The sequence below is a fragment of the Lepisosteus oculatus genome, chromosome 10 (assembly GCF_040954835.1).
Source record: "Lepisosteus oculatus isolate fLepOcu1 chromosome 10, fLepOcu1.hap2, whole genome shotgun sequence".
Taxonomy (NCBI): domain Eukaryota; kingdom Metazoa; phylum Chordata; class Actinopteri; order Semionotiformes; family Lepisosteidae; genus Lepisosteus; species Lepisosteus oculatus.
Genome location: NC_090705.1, coordinates 20,462,157 through 20,477,840, shown reverse-complemented (window position 1 = coordinate 20,477,840; position 15,684 = coordinate 20,462,157). Strand labels below are relative to the sequence as shown.

General features: G+C 35.4%; 1 protein-coding gene across 3 annotated transcripts in view; it reads left to right on the top strand.

Annotated features, from left to right (window-relative positions):
• The window catches only part of tsnare1 (T-SNARE Domain Containing 1), a 221,091-nt gene that overhangs the window by 175,109 nt on the left and 30,298 nt on the right, over positions 1 to 15,684 (top strand). The window lies entirely within an intron of this gene.

The following is a 15,684-nucleotide window of genomic DNA, read 5'->3' as shown; positions in this document are numbered from 1 at the left end:
TCAAAGCGCTTTATAGGTAATGGGGACTCTCCTCCACCACCACCAATGTGCAGCATCCACCTGGATGATGCGACGGCAGCCATAGTGCGCCACAACGCTCACCACACATCAGCTATCAGTGGGGAGGAGAGCAGAGTAATGTAGCCAATTCATAGATGGGGATTATTAGGAGGCCATGATTTGGCCAGGACGCCGGGGTTACACCCCTACTCTTTTCGAGAAGCGTCCTGGGATTTTTAATGACCACAGAGAGTCAGGACCTCGGTTTTACGTCTCATCCGAAGGACAGCGCCTGTTTACAGTATAGTGTCCCCGTCACTATACTGGGGCGTTAGGACCCACATGGACCGCAGGGTGAGTGCCCCTGCTGGCCCCACTAACACCTCTTCCAGCAGCAACCTTAGTTTTTCCCAGGAGGTCTCCCATCCAGGTACTGACAAGGCTCACATCCGCTTAGCTTCAGTGGGTTACCAGTTGTGAGTTGCAGGGTGATATGGCTGCTGGCCTATTTACATGTATACATATGTACATATTCTGTAGAATTTCTGCTCACATCTGAAAAGATTTGCTTTGGACATCCTCAGGACATTTCACAGTTTTGCTCAGATAGGAAAAACAAACATCTTCCTGTGCCACACCAACAAAAGCCTCCTGTAGTAATTGACAAAGTTAAGACTATTGCTTCAGCTTCCTTTAGCCAACATACAGGTATGTGAGCTAATTAGCTAACTATTGGTCACGTATTACAGAATGCAAGGGTACATAGTTTACAAAATTCTTAAATGTATTTACTGTATACTTTTTACTGTCTCTTTAACATGTTCACAGGTCTTTGCCAACTAAGTCATTAGTACTCTATGTGCATGTAGAGAGCAGCTGTACTAATGCAAGATGAGGATTACAGAAATCAGATCAACTAGAAGAGAAAATCTTGAATCATTAGAGAGATGAAAGTCTATGCATTTTAATTTAGCTCACTCTTTTCGCCCTGTGGGGTTTCTTTTGATTGTGACACAGCAGGTACTGTAGTACCAGGTCAAATACAAAGTAGATAAGTGACCAAGTAAACCGGTATGTGTGATGTAGGCTGAGCTTATGCAAGTTATCTACTTTGATTGCGTTGAATTGTAATGCTGTCTTGATATAGAAATAAAAAGTAGTAACTGAGAGTCATTGGCACAGGAAACAAACTCCAAACCATCCTGGAAGAAACAAAATAAAACATATTTCACGCTGTCTACCTTGGAAGATGGATTATTACCAGTTGTTTCTTTATAATAATAGTCAATCCTTTAAACTAGTACACCATTTGGTGAATATAGCTTGAGGAGACAGAATTTTATTTCATTACTAGCATGGGATTGAAGTGATTTTTATCTCAATTCAATCTCAACTCATCACCTACTAAAATCTGTCCCGACTGACAGACTTGACTGTTAAAGATATTGATTATAAGTTGGAGTCCCTTTTTGAAAGATAACCCTTCTTCTTTCCCTCTTTCTGGTTACCTCTGGAACAAGGTTATGTAAGATAGAATCTTCAATTAAGTGGCCCTTCATTCACTTTTAAAACCTCATGGAGAAACTAGAGGATTAGTAAAATTCTACAAAAAGTACGACATTTTGTGGTTGTTTTAGCACTAAGGGTAGTTTTTTAAACCATTGTAAAAACTGGGAATCCAACTTTATAATGAACGAATTGTTCAGATAATCAAAGGCAATAGGACAGGAACTGACTAGTGCAGATGTGTCTCAGCTGCTTTATATTGAGCTTGAGTGGTATTTAAGCCACAACTGTAATTGATAAAAGCAATACACTTCACATTCTGCTTCTAAAACATCTTTTTTTTTATATATTGTATTTTTATTCATATTAATATTTATTAGACACATTTATCTTTTTATGCATATTTGACATTATGAAAAACAAAACTTATCCTGGATGTACAGTATTGAGTTCCATTACCTTGGGTATGAAATGAAGAGTGGGTTGTATCAGCGGTTTTCAGTAGGTTCTGTTCAAAGGCAAAAATATGAAATACAGTATACTACATAACATATGCAGACCAAGAAGTACTGTATGTAAGACAAATAATATTTTAATTAAAAAAATAATTAGCATTGTAACAATACCATATTAAAGTATATTTTTTGAATAGTTGTATGAAATGTAATTTTATGTTTAAATTATTGAAATTTAAATAGGGGGTGACTATTGTTTGCTGTCTTGTACTGTATATAATACTAACCTTCATAGAATTTATTTACAGTTCTAGAGCATCATCCAAATCCCTCATGGGTATAAAAGGACATAGATTTTGTAATTTACAGATACATTAGAGAGAAATACAAGGAATACATTTCTCAAATACATCGCAGAACAAATATACAATAATGACAGATAACTTTTTGACAAAGAAGAGATACAACCTCTGAATAGCTCAGAAGTACATGGTGTTGAATCCATTTCAGTGGAATCCTGTTGTTTAAAATCTGTCAATGCAGTAAGCACTAAATTCTAAAGAGCCAAAAAGACCAATCCTGAACCCTTTATACTTTTTTGCTTGAAGGATTACTCTCTGTCACCCACAGAGACAATGACAATTCAATAACAGTTAACACAGATACAGTTTCAGATTGAATAGGACGGCAGGCAACATTACTTCTGTCTACTAAAAAATGTGATACAATGAAACTGAAATACAGAACAACTACCATCTACAGAGATAAATGTATTAATAATTCGGGAACTTCACCCATGTAAGATAGGTCATGTTATTAAACATTAGATTTCACACTCACAATCAGGACAAGGTACAAGTGAGGACCTGCCACAGGTGACATTAAGAAGTCCAGTCAGAGTGTACTTTAGCGAACACCACCAAGAGGAAGAAACCTAAGTACTTTATAGATACAAGAGAAAGGTCAAGAGCTAGATAATAGAATAACAGAGATGTTAGAAGATATAAATTATGCAGAATAAAGAATGTTTTCACTGTTGTTTGACTCCATCAAGAAGTCAAAAGATGGTGAGCCATAACAGATCTGGGTAATTACCTAAATGAAAAGTATGCATGGAGTGGAATAATATCCTACTGCATTCTATAAACTCTTTGAAGTCATTGGTGGAAAAGAAAGGTGAAAATGAAAATTTAAATCAAGTGTAAATGGATCTATCTCTGAAAAAGCATCTAGGGAAGGAGATAACTGATGACAAAGATGTACGGTGAGGACTGGGGGAATCAAAATGCATGAGAATTTCAGGACCTCTGATCTTTTTTTTTTATTGGTATTTGACCAAACAGACCACACATGAAAGAGAGACAAAAAAGTATACAGTGGAACGAAATATTGTTCCTCCTCGTCCATGGTGCAAATACAGGTGGAACAGAGAGGACACTGACAAAGACATAGACATGACATGGACATAGACATTGTAGACAGGATACACATAGTGCAAAGTGCAGATAGTGCAAATTACAAGGTAAATACATAGTACAATTACGTATAATACACATAAACAACACACTGGGGGATTTAAAACCCTGTTTCTGGTATCGGAGTAGGTGGAAGTAGATTTCAGGGTGTTGAGGACCCTGACAGCCTGTGGGAAGAAGCTTTTACAGAGTCTGGTTGAGCTAGCCCATATACTGCGATTTCTTTTTCCAGATGTTAGAAGGGTAAAGAGTTTATGGGACGAGTGGGAGGGATCATCTACTATACTGGAGGCCAGTGTACGCAGCATTTGTGATAGGTGACAGAAATGGAAGGGAGGGAGGCTCCAATGATCTTTTCAGCTGTTTCCACAATTCGTTGCAGGGTCTTACTGTCAGAAGCATTTAAATTCCCAAACCAAACAATGATACAGCTGGTCAAGGTGCTCTCAATGGTGCTTCTGTGGAAAGTGGTAAAAATGGGTGGGGGAAGGTTTGCCCTCCTCAGTCGCTGCAGGAAATAGAGATGCTGCTGTGCTTTCTTGGCTAGAGAGGTGGTATTGTATATTCTTGTTAAATATTGTAGTAGAACAGAGGCAGAGAGAGTGCAAAATTCTTAGGATTGATAACAAGATGATAAAACAGAGAGTTATAAATGAATGTTTTCATAGGGAAATCGAGTTCAAAATTTACATTGTTCAATTTTTTTCTGAAAAATGAAAGAATACAAAAATAAAATACCATCAATCATTTTCAATCAATCTTTTTTTTTAGCTGATCCACAATAAAGTTAAGCTTCTTTTCTGTAATTGAGAATGTAGGTTGTCTTGATTTTCAGAAACCAATCTGACAATGGAGAAAAGAAATGAATAGCAATTTGAAGTCAACCCAGTGTGATCTGCTTAGAGCTGTTTCAATGAGTGCAAAACAAAGAACCAGGAGAAGAACAGAAAGGAGAGTAGGAGAGAATTCAGAATCTAACTTGTATTATCTGTATAATGCTTGTGTTTAACTCCATGTTAAAAAAACATGATTATGCAGTCATGACTTTTTATCGTGAACACCTTTAAGCAAGGAATCAACTGTCCTTTCATGTTTGTACTGTAACTCCCAAAGTAACACTTCACTTCAACTTATTGTGAGCAGGTGTTTTGTGAATCTATAAAGATTGTAACAGTACAAGAAATTCTAAAAGTTATTAGACCTGTAAATACATTTTATTATTGTTGCTTTCAGACTGTCAACAGTGTGTGGTCCTTTCTTTTAATCTCTACACACTATTTTGTATATAGGGATGGCTTTTGGACACATACAGTAAGAAGATCACTAATACATTTAATTTTATTAAAAATTTCATCCATCTGTTTTATAGCCACCTTATCAAATACAGGGTCACAGGAGAGTAACAGGCACAAGGCAGGATTCTGTACAACCTTTACAGCACACCAGTCCATAGCAGGACAAACACAGACATGAACGTACAGTACACACTGACACCAGGGCCAATTAACCTACCAGTTTGTCTTTGGATTATGGACGAAACCAGTGCACCCAGAAGTAAGCCATGTGAACATGGAGAGAATGTAAAAGCCCCATACAAATAGCACACCAGGAATTGAACCAAGGGCCCCATCAATGCAAGACAGCAATGTTAACCACTGTTCTTCTCGTCATTTCAATTTTTAATAGCACACTAGATCTGCTGTGTGGCAAGGACTGCACTGCATCTGAAATAATGACTCCAGTTAATACTGGAACAATCACCAAATTGGTTTCTACAGTAGTGTTAAATTACAAATAATGGGATTACTGACATCAGAATGAAAATAGAAATAACAGTAATATCAGCTACAATATCATCATTTCTGCCTCATGTTTCTGTCAACTTCTAAACTAATTTTAGAATATTGTTATCGTCCATTATTTAGAATTGTATAGTTTCACAACATTGCTAACAAAGCTTTAAAGCTCTGTTGTAAACAGAATATTGTATATTCAGAATTTTGTAAATAATCTTTTACAAATGGGAGGGGTGTGAATCTATACATAGGTTAGGTTGTTTGTGAGCAATCCATTAGCTCTGTTTATTATTGTATCTGCATGAAAAAATAGTGTGTATCAAAAACCCATTTAGTATAACTGTGCATGTGTAAATTGTCACCTTTGTGTAACAAAATAAAAATCAAGTACCATCAAATATGTTAACCACTCAGGTAGATCAAATGTAGTACACTTGTACAGTATATGTTCCCAATATATAAGAGTTCCATAAACAATAATAATTTACCTTCTTAAGAAGTGTACTGTACCTTGACTGTCAAAATAGTTCATAGTATACATGTCCTAAATGCTTTTATGTTACAATCCTGCAGCAATTTTAATGATTAATGATGATACCGAAAGGAACTCAACAAAGAAAGATTAGTCCCTTTTAAATGTCTGTTTAGGATGTTTTTTTTGTTTTATTTGTTTCTTTCTCCTTTTCAACAAGACTGAATCATAGCACAAAGAAATAAACTAAAATTTTCTCAAGCTATAGTACTAATAACGTTACTGAAGTTCAGCAGTGCACCGAAATTGTTGCATACTGTAATACTTTCAAAATATAACTGATGCATATATTGGATATTAAGAGAAGCCCCTTTCAAAACTGAATTCTCTATTAATTATTCTGCAACTACTACTACTACTACTACTACTACTACTACTACTACTACTTACAATATATTTAGTTATACTGCTTATATTTTCCAGGTTTGTTCTAACACAACACACTTCCACTTTTCAGCGGTATCTGTTAAACTAAGAAATAAATCCACTCAATGAGAGGAACAAGTTGATATATGGGTTATTTTAATTTTGTCAAAGTCAGTGAGAACAGGTGATGTTTACCAAAATACACTACAGTGGGTACCACCTGTCCTAATGTAGAGATACAAAAATAAAAATGTAGGTACTATACAGTATATTCATAAACATTGTTCTCCCTTATGAGCTGTTCAGTTGGAAAATAAAAAAAAAGTAATTTTGTTTTTAATTTTGATAATTTGTCCACTTACATCAAGAAAACATCTTCAGTTTAATGCTGTGAGGGAGAAAGAAATTAAAATGAGAAAAGCTATTACACTGAGCATTATAATGGTGAATAATTTAGAAACATTTTTAACACTCATAAAAACTTTCCTTAGAATCAGCTGAATTAATAAGTACTGTACATACAAATGACAGTTTGTTACTTTTTCTTATTTTTGTAATGGTCATTATTTTCCAGTTTTCTATTTCAAATCACATTGCAGATTTGTCTCTCTTAAGGATAATAATAAATAATGTATTTTCATTAGTAATAACATTCGTAGAAGGAACAATAGTAGGAGTAATAGGTTTACTGTTTATTTTAGGTACAAAACTTGTTGTGCTGGTACACTGTAGAATTTATATTATACTTTATATACATACTACCATTATATGTCAATTAAATATGTTAAATATACTGTATTATATATAATTAAATATGTCAGATATTTTGTTGGTTTGACAACAAAAAAAACATGAAAATACTGTTATCATGACATACAGTACATAGATAAATTTTAAATCACATTTAACACTTACACCTAGAACTACACTAATCCAAAGAATTTCACAGCTGTAGCACATCAATTGGCAAACCAGGTCTGTCCTGGTCATACAGTACTGATTGAAAAATACTAGAATGAAAATAGCCCTTATTTCCTTAAATTATTTCTTTTAAAACAATTTATTCAGAAACATCTCTGTTGACCTCTTATCCTAGACTCCACAAGTCAGTGATCCTGGATTAGTATTTTTGGGTCAGTGAAAGGATCTGTACACAATCATGTTTACAACAGACACTGGAGTTGACTGTTGGAACACAGTTTAACAGGGGCTTAGGAGTACTGTCATGGTAATATCATCTAGCATGTCCCTCCCTGTGGAGACAGCCAACTACCTTGTCCTGGTGCTTTGCAGTATTCTTTCAAAATCTCTGGGTGTAAATTTGAAGCTGTGATATGCAAATACTTTAACAGCACTGAATTTAACCAAATGGGGGTAGTGAGTAATAAATATCTGTCTTATAGCCCAATTCTAAGTGTTGCTAAATTATGTATTTGACAGCAGGCTATTGAACTGAAGCTTTAATAAAGCAAAGCATACGAACATCCCATTGATAGCTTATATGGATTGTTATTAAGTTTGTTAAAATAACTTACAAGGCATTTGGAAGCTAAAGATGAAGCAAAAAGTCCCTGACGAAAACATTGGTAAGAAAAGCAATAAAATTCAGATTTAAAAAAATCTGAATCCTTATTGTCTATTTTATTTCTACCTAAATTTGTAATACCAGGTGTTTCTTAGCTTGAATTAATGCTACAAACCCTGTACCGGTATGAGGAGGACCTGAGTTCACACTCCTCTGACATACCCTGCTGGGATGACATGCAGCAAGCTTGACAGTAACTTACTAGTGAATTACCACCTACTGGAGGAACAGTAGGTTCTTCACTGACATCCCTGGAAGCTTGTTGACACCCAGAAGGTCTCAGCAGTCAATGCTAGGCAGCATGCTGAGAAATTCCTGGCCAGATGAACCCCATCCAGACCCAGTGGAGCTCAGTCTAAATCAGCCAATTAAATAGCCCAGGATCAAAGCAGCAACATCTGGACTGTGCTTATTAGTGCTTATTGTTTAAAAATGCTATAGTTTTAGGGTTTTTTTTCTTCTCAAGGGAAAGTAAATGAGTGTTCTACAGCCTTGCCCTCTTGATTTGTTAAAAAACACAATGGGTCTGACTGATGCTATGGGCACATCTGTCATTTCTGCATCAGAGGACTTCTGATTTGTGACTAAATTCAAAAGACAAATGATTCATTCTCTCATATCGTGTTTTTTCTTCCCCTCAGGGGACATTTGTTTAATGGCCTGTGTTGCATAATATACTCTGCCTTTCATTATCCCTCTGGGTATCAGCTAATAACAAGATCTGAGATAGAAATTCCATGAGTTAATAATTTAAAAAAATGAAGATGTCTCAAGACAGTTCTAAGACAATACAGAGTATAACAGACCAGCCAGCTCTGTCATTTAAGCCTTTCTTTCTTGACTACATTTCTACAAGTATCTGTAATGTAAAGATGCAAAAAAAATATCAAATCACATTATAAAACACTAGTAACTATGACCTATAGAGTTTGGTAATTAAAATGTATTAGTTAGAAACACTGAATGTCTGGGTTTAAAATCTCTCTCCATCCATTTTCGAATTATTTCTTCCTGGGGGAAACAGAGCCTATCCTGGCAAGTAACTGACACAAGGCAGGGTACACCCTAGGTGGGATGCCAGTACATCACAGGGCAGACACACAAATATGCACCCCCTCATACCAAGAGGCACTTTTCCAAGAATCCAATTAACCTACCAGTACGATTTTGGACTTTGAGATGAAAGTGGATCACCTAGAGGAAACCCACGCAAGTGCAGGGAGAACATAAGAACTCCATGTAGTTAGTACTCCAGGTCCGAAATTGAACCCAGGGCCCCATTGCTGTAAGGCAACTGCTGAGTCACCGTGACACCTTTGGAAGTTAATTTCACTCTCTTAACATATATGCTGCTATGTAGTATTTGCAACTTCTGGTATTAATCGACTTAATACAATTGAAGCAGGCTTGTCGCATTCAGTTAAATACAGCAGTAGTAGTAGTTCTGTGAAGTAAGAGTCTGGTAGACAGCTGCATTGACTAGTTTATTACAGCAGTTACTGAGGAATAGTTGTGTCTCCAAAGCCCTTGATGTCCATTGTGGGAAAATCCTGAGCATGCTATCCCAGCGACTGTAAAACTCACTTCCCATGTCACTCATAAAAAAGAAAATGTAGAGAATATTTTGTGATCAATCACTTTAATGAGTTTGGGCAATGACAGCTATAACAGGGGAGCTACTTTATTTTTTAAATAAATAGCTCAGCTCTGTGTACTAAATAACCTAATAACTGTACCCTGACATTTATTCATGGAAATGATTTAACCGGTGCAATGTTTGCCGATGTCACATCTTGTTTACAAAGTCATTTGAATATTTTTTCCATTTGCATTTCATCCCGAGACTTCACTTGCAATAGCAGTCACATCTTTTAGGGGTTCTCACCTGATTTTCAGAGTTTCAAGAGTTTTGCACTTTTGTTCTCCTTTATTGATAACAACATTTTTTTTCTTCTTACACAGTCTCTCTTTTCATTTTGCCCATTATTGTTTGATTGTTCAATTTTCAAGAATGTTAATAACTGTTTTAGGGACTGATTTTGATTCCATAGGTCTCTCAATAATAGCAATTTAGGAAACAATGTATTTTTTAATTATTTCAATATATAGAATTCTCTTTTCCAAATTTCCTAAAATAGATTGGTTAATAACAGCAGCATACCGTAGGTCTTCTGTCATATGGTCATACAGTATGTAACAGGAAATGGTCCCAACATGGCCTTGCAGTTACTGTTTGTACTGTGCTTTGTTGCTGTTATCATTTTCACCAGTCATGCACATTAGTTGTAGATGACATATTTTTAGATGAAGGGGCAGGCATTAAAGGGAATGTATACAATTGGGTTAAAAAAGGTTAATTAATAGAAAAAAAAGGCCAGATAAGGAGTGAACACTCACACTGGGCTGATCGAATAAGCAGAGTACCCCAGGGATCTGTATGAAGATCACTGCTCTTCCTGATTTATATCAGTAACGTAGATTCTGGAAAAGAATCACGTTTCCTAGATAGGGGATCCTAGCCATGTGATCCAAGTCAACCTCTGCTTCTTTCAAGAACTGGGGGGATGACATCTGTAGATCAGTTAGTTTCTTTCAATCAAACAAGCTACTGTATGTGAGCAAAATGGCTCATTGGCAGACATCTCTTAGATTCTTTTTCTTCCAGGTTGGAACTAGAACCTCGGAATAACACTGGAACACACAGGTTCTTTAACTGCACAAATAAGATCATATTTCTCAAACTGTCACTGATGCACCCATAAACACACTTTCATATTCTTGCATAAAACATTCATGCTCTGTCTCTAATCAGAATGTTGGTATCTAATACAGATAAAAAGCAGGGAGGTGTATGAGTAAATTCCCCCTCCCTATCCTAACCTCTCTGCACTTCTGTGCGTAATTATCTCCACTAGGACCGATTTGTGATATGTAAGAGATACAGAAGTACGGTGCTGTAATGCTATTAAAAACAGAGTTGCTATTCCCAAGTCAAGGTGTCTGGCACTTCAATAATTCTAGTGCTCAATAACCATTACCTTCATGGGATTATGGCCTTGGGGGGACATCTGTGCTTAGTGCTAATGTCAAAAGTCCACTTGGTATTGTTTTTGCAGCTGCTACAATTAAATTATGTTGATGAATGGCAAATTTAAGTTACACTGAAACACACTGAGATTTGGCAGAGCTTGAGACAACATCCTTAACAATCTGCCCTCACAGGGCAGGTACGGCACAAGAAAGAATCTGTTAACATCAAAGACCTGTTTGTCATGCTAACGGTGAAAATGTAATTGGCTGACAATACTATTTTCTTAATGATATCCATTACAGTTGAATAAGTACCTACCACTGTTTTGCAGATGTAGTAGTTACATTCTTTTCTATGTTGAGTGTGTGAACTTTGTGTCTTGAAAAGGATGTATCATATATATATATTGTAAGGATGTTTTGCCTCCTTAGTAGCATTACCACCCTGTAGCCTGTAGCCTGTTCAAGTCTAGGAAGGTAAGCAATGCTGGGGTTGGTTAGTACACAAATGAGAGACCTCCAGGTTGCTGTAAAAGTAGTACAGAGGAACAAAAAGGTGACACTTTTCTTTCTAGAACTGAAAATCCAATATAAGGCCCTGCTATGGTGACAGAGGACACCAATTACCAATGAGATAATTAAGGTCCTGACTACCTGGTGATTAAAGGTAATCTACAGTAGCTCTGCCTGTAAAGTAAGGGTGTTAACCCTGGAGTCCTGGCAAGAATTTCTACCTTGAGCTTGCACAATCTTGCCTTCCTAAATCGACCCCTTTAATTCAGCTTGTGATCTAATTTAATCTTCCCAACTGATATGTTGTGCTGTGTTGTAAGGCTCCTGCTGCAGGTCACCAAGGTGGGTGATCTCAATGCTAAATGAAGTGGGAAGCTTTTTTTATTTGAAGCATTTGGTTTCCTTTGAAACGAAAATGTCACATATAATTGTTAACATTCTCTTTTAGATGTTTTTTTTTTTCCGTAGCTTTATTAGTCAAGTCAATTATTTTACTTAGGTTTTCTTATAATGAAATCAAACCAAACATCAAATATCACACTATTTAAAATTCAATGTAATTTCTTTAAAAGAAACACCATAAATAAAGTATACTGTATATAGGGCAGATAATAAAATTAATGTATATTGTTATTACCTTTTAAATGTACAGTATGTACAATGAAGTGGGTCAATTTTGTTTCAGACTTTCCCAAAATTTCCCCATTAATTCTATTGTGAAGTAGCTCACTTTTCCACTTTACAGTGTGATGCATGGTGCTTAATGACTGCTGGACATTATCCTTAATCACTGTATAAATGCTAGGAATGTAAGTAATAGTCATTAGTATTAATAGTAATTGATGTTGTAAAGAATTCAGTATTGCATTAGTATCTTGAAATATGTACAGTACATGAGTGAAGAAATTTGCAAATACAACTTATGGAGGTCCTCTGAAATGGCTCCATTCCGCAGCCCTCTATGGCACAATCAGCTGAGGGAATAATCCGCACACTGTGGCTTCCTATTTTTTTTTTTCAAGCTGCAGCCGATTTGGCATGAATCTTGTGAACAAAAAAGACAGCTCATCATAACCTCCTGAATCTACGATGCTTACTTGGACTTGGAGTAAAGAAGATCAATTAATGCCAGAACGGGGGCTGGCAGAGCACAAGCCCTGGCACTAAACCCAGAAAGCATGTCACTGACTGCCAGGGGAAGGCCTTCTATCTAATATGGTTTCTTCAGCCAGATAATAATTGAGGCCAAAATGCAGCTTCCCTGAAGAAAGCAAGATGTATAAATATGGCGTGAAATTGCAATGACTGCAATCCAAACTTCAGTTTTAGATACATGAAGGCCTAAGAACTCAAAAATGCAAATGCTGATTTACTGTCGTTTTCCCATTTTAAGCATGACTACAAAATATAACATGCTTTCTACAAAATGTACATAATCCTAGCATTTGTTTGCAAGGTACTTCATATTTCTGTGGTTATGCTTTCCCTTGTGTAACCATTGCATTTTTATTGGTATAAGCAATTATAAAGTGAGTTTAGCATTGCTATGAAGATAAATCTTCTTCCCTGGCTAGACTAAGAGGTTCTCTACAGTTAAAAATATGACAACACAGCTAACAGGCTCTGATTCAGTAGTAGCTTATTAAAAGCGACTCAAATGAGAAGTATGTTGTCCCTGTTCCTCTCACAGATCTTGACATTGGATTACAGTACAAGTGGAAGACACATTTTGTGGTCTTCCTTTTTTTCCGTTATCACTTTAATGTGTTTGTTTACATGTGCACAAGATAGTAATACACAGAGAGGAACTTTCCTTCTCTTATGCAATCTTCTTTCTCTAAGCTGATACTTAAATCTGTGTTCTGCAACAGAAGAGGGCCTGTTACTAACCTTGAAAGAACATGGCCATTTCTTGGACCAGCTACTAAATCAGTGTGGCCGCACAATCACCTTTCTGCCAAAAGCAAAAAATATTTCCTTGCCCATGCGGAAAGCTTTAATGTAGGTGTGTTTTATTATAAATGATTCACAATACATTTATATTTCTCCAATAAAAAATTATAGAAACTTTAATACCACAAACATGTCATGACAAATAATAGTATTGTAGAGTAAGTTTATATTAAAGACAGTAGTCTGCAAAGAACCAGCTTTAATGCCCTCAACTAAAGGTATTTACGATCCCTGGTGTCTAAACCAAAATGAACTGAGAACTCTTTTAATTGTTTGAGTCTATTGGTGTATAATTTTCTGTGAATCAATACTGCTTGAGACAAATGTTTATAAGCTCAAAGAATACAAAAAAGAAGAAGGTTTGGCAATTAGTAATTAAGACAGTAAACTCTATGCCTACAAGTAACAACAAATGTACACACACAGATTCAAAGAATATAATAAACTATTTTATTAACACAATAATAAAATTTACCAAAAAAAAAACTGTAATACTGTATGTAAGAGTTAGTTGCAGTGGTACCTACACACAAGTGGCTGATCTATCATTCAGGATTTTTATGAGATACCAATAATACATAATGTATGAAAAACACTGGTCTTATGTATTTTATGTTTATTATTTATACTGTATGTTTTCTAGCTATCTGTAAGTACTGTAGTACTCATCATAACATTATACAGGTCTGATCTGACTACAAAATAAACTCCTCTCTGAGCTAATTATGTTTATAAAGAAACCCAACAAAAAAAACAGCTGCATTAGTTTCCTCTGATACTGACAAATACAGACACAGACCCTTAAAGTTCTCTTTCTAGAGTGTCCCAAAGTCATCCTCTAGTAACTTAAACTAATATGGGCTCTTTGTGATCCAGCTGTTCTGGTACAGTAACGTATGAGATGAAAATAGTTTTAGGTTTGTGATACATTTGTAATTACTCAGGGATATATTTAGTTAAATAATGACAACAAGATGGGGAATGCAAAACCATTACAGCCTTTCAGAATGATGAATGAATGAGAATTTAGCAAATCAATTTGGTGAACTTTTAATAAATGGTACCTAATATTTAAATTAACTACCGAAATCTAACAGGCCTTAAAATATACTGCATGTGTCAAATCCTGGGAACTTCAAGGACAACAAAGAGAACTTTTCTTGCTATAGAAATATACAAAAGTTGTAATACAAAAATTAGAGACATTAAACTCTAAACTCTAGTCTAAATGATGCAGAGTGCCAGTATAAAGAAAATTACTGTATATGAATAAAATTAAACATCTGTGAAAACAATTGATAGTTATCACAAGATAAGCAGTATAATATGTTAATCACAATGTCTTTTGGTTAGTCAGTAAAGATAAAGGCAGTCTTAAAGTTTTAATGACCCAAGGTCTTTTTTAATGTCTTTTCTCCGTATGTTATACAGCACCATTATCAGTTCCTACTGTATATTGTTTCATAAAAGGGAAACAGAATGGAGTGTTAACATAAGAATCTTTGTGCAAGGTTCTTGAATATTCCTCACAGCAATGTATTGCTGATCCTGACTCCATTACTAGAGTATATCCACTAGATTCATACATGAATATGAAAAGATTAAACCTTTTCAAAATATCTGTAGGGAAGCACTATGAAAATTGCCAAAGACATAATAAAGTGGCATCCTACTTTTAATAAATGTTGAAACAAAAAACATAATGTTTTAATAATTGCAACAGTTTGGGTCTTTTCCAGACTTACGCAAGAAAACCACATGGTGCACAAAAGGTGGGAGTACAGGATCAGAATTGGAAAGTACTGAAAGCCAGTAGCAGGGTTCTCTTAATCTACATACGAACACATGGAGAAAGAACTTGCATGAAAAAAGGAAGCATTGTGAGTCCCTAAGGCAGTACTTATAGTACAACTTAACAGAAAGATGGACCCTTTCATCTATTGGTTGTCTCCAACAAATGTCTAATGCTGTTAAAAGCCTCATGAAAAGAAAAATGGTTTGCTGTTCTTGCTACTTATTTAAGTCCTTCCTACAGTAGTTTAAAAGTTCCTGATTCTTTCTTGTTAGTGTATTTTATTAGCTTTTCCTGTGTTTCAAAACTTGTTAGAGCATTGACAGCTTCTCTTTTAAATCATTTGAATAAGCCTCTTTTACTGTAGATTATCACTGTCTTCTCTGTTTCACAGAGAGAAAAGCTGCTTTAGCGGCTAAATATAATATACTGTAGTCTGCTTTTATTATTTTAGAATTTTTCAGCAAAAGGTGTTTGCAACTGCTTTATTCTTATTTATAAGGGAGTGACAATTTGGGCTTCAAAGATGTTATATTTAAGTTTTAAAGTTATGTCTATTTTAACTTAAATTTGATCACTAAAAATAATATGTTAATTATTTTTAAAATAATAATTTAAGCATAATTTTAGATGAAAAGAAATGGTGAAAGAGGACAGTATTGTCTAGCTAATTTGTACTTG